Here is a 6,056-nt window from a genome sequence, read left to right as displayed (position 1 = left end):
GTGGTTTCTGAGGTTTTTGACTATGCTAGCATGATTAACAGTTGCCTAGTGGTCTTTGCATCACATTGCACAGCAATATTAGCACTTTAGGAATATAACCAGAATTCAACCAGCTAGCAGCCAGTTGAATTGAGTCCCCTCAAGTTGTGCTCATTGACTGATGGCAACATGTTTATGAATTAGACAGTAATTTTTTCCAAACCTCCAACAATGTCTCTGAGAGTGTTTGCAATCAGCCCAAGTCAGGCTTTGCAGAAAGATTGCATCTGGTGATGCCTTGCAATGAAAGGTAGTTGTGAATGTGCAACAATCTCGAGCTCTGAGGTGTAAAGATATCCCAAACATTTTGCTATTAGCTTATTGGGAATCACCTCATTAGTGATTATCTCGAATAATATCTTGTAATGTTATGTTGACTCAACTAAAGATGGTAACAGGCTGCCAGTAACAAAGTGCCTGAGATACAGTTATTTGCAGGTAGGAACACTGGTTTGAGTGGTGAGTCAAGGATGCCACTGAGGTGAAAAAGTAACAACCTAAATACTTTAATCATCTAATTCCACAATATTCCACAATTAAGCAAACACCACATGATTACTTGCACACAATATATTGTAAATTTAATTCTTGCCTTTGAATTTGACCCCAAAAGAAGAAAACAGAATCCTGTGTTCCAAATCTGTAGTCACTAAATACAATATACCATACAAAACCTACAAAATGCAACAATTACAAACATTTTGTTCAACGCTGAACAATTGTACAGTATAAATTTATACAATACTGTTTTTTTTATTTTATTTGGCACCTGACCACAAGATGCTTTCTTTACGTTTTAACAGAAACGATCCACATGACAGCGTTTTTCTTAAAAAAAAAAAAATCATAAAAAAATAATAAATGTGACACATTATGACAGTATCATTGCAGTAGTTGTGATTCTGTTTGTTGCTCTGCATCTTTTTTCTCTTTACATAAAAAAACCAAACAGCAGTTATTATACTGAACATTCAAAGCTTTTTCTAATTGGAACATGTTGCAGTTACTGAAACGGCTCGGCTGGGGCCTGGAGGAGGGCGGGGTTACATTCAGGGGTGGAGAAGTTTGGTTTTTCTCTTTTCAGGTTTTCTTTGAAAGCAGAGTGAAGAATAGAGAGACAAAGGAGAGGAGCACGGATTGAAATTATGATATTTATCCTGCGTGTGAGACTGTGGGGCCGCTGCTCACGGTGTGTCACGTGGCGCCGTGTTGGAGACACGATTGGATGGTGATTTAATGATGGAGCTCTCAGCTCTGATAGCTTAGTGCTTGTTTACAGTTGCCTCACTGATGTTGTGCAGGGAAGTCAACCTAAAGAGCTTCTTCTGTAAACCTACAGACGCGTCAGCTTTGTCGATCCACACTCGGTCAATAACACTGACGACACAGAAGCGAGCACAGGGCTGAATAGCGCTACCGTCTTGTTTGATATCCATAAACACACACTAAGAACACACACATGCGTGTAAGTCACATGCATATGTGCTATGTTAGTCTACCCCCCCGTACCCGACAACTGGTTCAACATGCTGCCTTTAAAAACATCAAAAGTGAAGAAAAAGCGGTTTTGTTCTTCACGCAATTAAAAGAAAAAAAGGTTTGCATGCTCGATATCTCGCCACAGCTTAAATAAACAAAGATTTAAAAAAAAAAAATTATTATTAATATTTCACGACGTTTGTTCATTGAGCACTGAGCGCTCTGGACTACATGGGTTTGCTATACAAATGTAGAGATGCACTTTAAAATATCTACACGGTACTCAAATACTTGTTAAGACTACTTTTCTATTTCTGCCTTAAGCTAGCGCGCGGTGACGGCCTCGGCGTTGCCGCTGCGAAACACAGACAACGGAGCAGAGGGACGCTTTCTATCCTTCAGCGAGACCTCACAAAATGAAAACTACTGATCAGGGTGCTTATGCATAGTAGCGTAATATCACATGTTCTTGTTGGCCCAGCACAAAATATGAAACAAAGTCTATCAAGTCTGCAAAAAAAGAAAAAAAAAATACACAAACACACGTACACACTCTCACAGTAGAAAAGAGGAAAGCGGTACTCGTTCCGAGTGAAGGACAAACTTCACAGGTCTTCTCTGCAGATAAAAATGATCTTGCCTACAGTACTAAACACCATCATCTCTCTCGTGGTCTTGTGCACACTCTGTCTATTATACATGTTAGAGTGATGGAGGCTCTGTGCGGCCCTGGCCGGAGCCTGGGGGGGTTACAGAGAGTCAAGCAAAGACACTGATACAGAGACTCCAGTTTATACTGCGTATGTACAACCTACTGTAAACCTTCTTTAAACTTGGAAATGCCTATAGGAGAACTGAGGAATGCAATTACAATCAGTGGGGTTTAATAACCTGATGGGACATCAGTCTTAGTTGGAGTTCGGAGGGTTTCGGATAAACGGCTTGACAGAGGGGTGTGGGAGGGCTGGGAAATTTGAGAGTGTAGCTCCTGTGGCCATCTCCTGTGTGAAAGTCCTCAGTGCACATTGAAAGGCCTGTCTTCTTCATCCTCATCATCCTGTCAATCTTCATCATCAGACTCTCCACAGTGGAGAGTTGTGGGCATTTAGCACCCCAAAGAAGCACTGTGGAGACACAAATGAAGATCAACAGTCACACACAGGTGCTGACATGTTCAAAATATGGAAGCGTTTTTGATCAACACTTCCGGGCTTCTTCCCACTTCTTCAACCATGTGTTGCAGGCTGGTGTTGTTACAGGTAATATAAAAGCAGTTGAGATGCAATCCCACGTTATCTCATATCTAAATTAAATCTCTAATCTTTTTCCCATTTTTCCCGGTTTGCTGACCGGAAACAAAATCCTACATACTTGAATATGCTATCACATTTTAGAGCAGATTACGCCAGGCTAGGTTGATAAGATTGCAGTCAATATTCTGTTAACCCTGCGAGGTGTAAGTGATCAGATGTGCTAGCCCTAATCCCACCCTGCAGCTGCGGAGAGCAGCACCAGCCACTGGTGGCAAACAGTGCTTTGCAATATTAAACTAAAATAAATACCTGAAACCCCAAACTCTTTTGAGATTATCTACAATAAAACGCTGAATGTGTTTCAGAACATTTTTGCTTTTGTATGTATTACTTTACATAGTTGAAGCGTATCATTATCACATGAGAAAATGTCTAAAAAGCCCCTGTTACAAACGTGTCCACAGCAGAGACAACATCAGCATGTCTATTATTGTTTGCATGAAACTCCTTATAACTGCGCTGTTACAGTTTGATGTTTGCACTTTCAACACAAGCTGAAACAGAGACTCAGCGAGGCTGCGTCTTGCTGCTAGCTCATCTTAAATTGGTCATGTGACTTGGACGCGCCGTTTGATTCCAGAGGGTTACGTCGACTGAGAGCCTCTCGATCTGTTTATGACAGTGAATTAAAACAGAGCATTTAATTCTGTTTTAATTGAATTAAATATAATTACTACCAGATACATCTGCTAATTCATTTTCAGAACAGGCCGTACTCGCTCACGGTACATTTCGTGCTTCCTCGCGTTAACTTTCTCTCACTGGTCGTTTGTCGGTTCAGTTTTGTTTTGTACTGTGCTGAACTTGGACTGCTATTAACTGGCAACAACACAAGAGGCCAGAAGTTCAAAACAACAACAATAACAACAGTAAGTGTGTTCTTCCACACGTGAACTCTTATTATGAAGGAGTAATGTGCGCCCTCACACATGCTTCACAACACGTTTCTAATGTTTTGCTGATAAGGCGAAGTGGAGGAGAGACATTTGATGAGAAAGAACTTAACAGAGGATTCTTCTTAAGGGGCTTGAATTTCGTATTATACTTTTTTCTTGCAAACACACCTACCTATTCTAGCATTTACTTGCAAATTCAAAAGCCTGACTACAAAAATATTTGCGTGCTCTGCATTTATTGGGCGTCTTGTTATCGTTGGTGGCTGTGGGTGCCATAAATAGCTGCAGTCGTGTGCAATAGCTTGTTTTCTTAGTGTGAAGTGTTGTTTTTGCTTCTCGTTTGCAGTTTGAATATTTATCCCAGGTAGAACCCCCCCGTTGCTTTTTCCTTCGGTAGTTAGATTTCCGTTCATGGTTCCAGATTGAGACTAACGTGTTTCCTTCTCTCTGCTTCACGAGAGTCAAATTCCTTTTATCCTTTGATGTTGTTTTAATCAGTCTAATTAATTCAGTCTAATAACCTGAGGTGCAAACTGTGATCCAGTGATGAGAATAACGGCATGTCCACATCTATTCACAGCTAAAGATGGGAGGGGAAAAGGAGTCTGCGTATGGGTATCACCACAATCTCACAGGATGTAGACAGGATGCATTGTTTTTTTGCCCTTTGTTGGCACAACCAGTTTCAGTTCTGAGTCCAGAGCTTTGTTTATCAGTCTGCAGGATCTCTTTGGTCAATCCAACGCTCAGCTGGCACAAAAATGCCAGTTGTTTGACATTTATTTGAGCTAATGTATCACATTCATCTGTCAGTCACAGCCACAACTATTAAAATTTAAAGTTTTTTAAAGCAATGGATTTTTAAAATAGCATAGCATTTATATTTGCACACATTAACAGAATTATTTCCGAAAAAACAAAAATGATCACAACCAACATTATTAGTCCCCAGAATAAGTCAATCACTGGAACTCTGCACAGGAATGGACTGTGAGGTTGCAGACCAAGAAAAACTCCACTTCTGCAGAAGAGAACAACTTCAAGCCTGAGTCAAGTATGTTAAGGACAACACGGAAGAAGATTATGCTTACTGGAAACATCCGCTTTGGAAAGATGAGATGAAACTAGAGCTCTTTGGTAACACTCTTTGGGATGCTTCAGTGCATCTGGAACTGGGAATCCTTTCAATGTGGAAGGAATCATGAAGAAAGAAGCCTATGTGAAGATTTTCAGAGAAAACTTCAAGCAGTCACCAGCAAAACCGGCTCTGGGTCATCGCTTTGACATTCAACACAACAACTGATGAAGAACTACCTCCGGAAGACCAATGTGAACATTAATGGCTTTCTTGCACAAAGCCCATACTGAAAATCTGTGGGGTGAACTGAAGACCATGAAATATGGAGGAGCTTGAGAGATTCTCCAAAGAAGAATGTGCTGGGATTGCTCAGGAGACGTGTGTGAGGCTTGCTGGAAACTTCAACAAATGACTGTAGGCTGTGAAACAGCAAAAAGAGTTTTGATATATTTTAATTCATATTATCCAGGTGATTGAGAATAAAGTCTGCAGTGTTTTTTCTGTGCAAAATACATTTGGAAGAATCTTCCAACATCTTAAAGCTTTTAGCATGAAAAATTCTGTCTGGTTATGCTCTACAGCAGCTCTGTGAGAAAGGACGGCTGGGGAAACCTACAGAAATCATCATCAGCTGTCAGCTGCAGGGAAGAGTGCAGAGGTGATGATGACACGACAATGATTCTCACAGTGCTATACACAAACACTGAGAACTGCCAGGCTTCTCTTTCTCCACTGATTTCAACACACCACAACCTCATCTTGTGACACTCTGCTGTCAGATTGCTGTTGTAACTCATCTGTTGACTCACAGATCTCCTCTTCACATTATCTGATTCTTGGCTCTCGAAGTTACAGCTGACACCGGGAAGGTTTGTCTTGTAGTGCCGCAGGTCCTGCTGAAAGCTCAGAACCATCAAGACAGAAAAAAAGAGAGAGGTGCTCACAGAAACATTGTAGCTATCCTACACACGGGGGCTTTAAAAAGAAGAAGCTTCTTCTGAGCATCAGCACCTGCTCCAAAATACCAGGCCACCTCCTACAAAGTCTCTCATGTCAGTCCATGAATTACATGCAGCCACAAAGTCACTGACACTGTGGATGACCCATCCCACATCCTACACTGCGCACGCAGCCTCGGAATAGATTCCCTCCAGCAGACGTCTTCTCTGCCTGCAAGGCAAAACCGCTCGTAGGAGAAGCGCGTTTGTTCCTGAGGTTGAACCTCAGCCCTCCACCGATCCGACCACACAG

The 6,056-nt window shown here is 41.4% G+C and overlaps 1 protein-coding gene across 3 annotated transcripts in view; it reads right to left on the bottom strand.

The window, feature by feature from the left end:
• Window positions 1–529: 529 nt before the first annotated feature.
• ncalda (neurocalcin delta a) overlaps window positions 530–6,056 on the bottom strand; it is a 65,609-nt gene continuing 60,082 nt past the window's right edge. For all 3 annotated transcript variants that reach the window (XM_004560047.4, XM_004560046.4, XM_004560045.4), the window contains one exon: window positions 530–2,642. The gene's annotated coding sequence lies outside the window, so the exon portion shown is untranslated. The remainder of the gene's footprint in view (window positions 2,643–6,056) is intronic.

The sequence above is a fragment of the Maylandia zebra genome, linkage group LG11, assembly GCF_041146795.1.
Source record: "Maylandia zebra isolate NMK-2024a linkage group LG11, Mzebra_GT3a, whole genome shotgun sequence".
NCBI lineage: Eukaryota > Metazoa > Chordata > Actinopteri > Cichliformes > Cichlidae > Maylandia > Maylandia zebra.
Note: the sequence above shows the minus strand (reverse complement) of the source record. Positions and strands in the feature narration are given on the sequence as shown.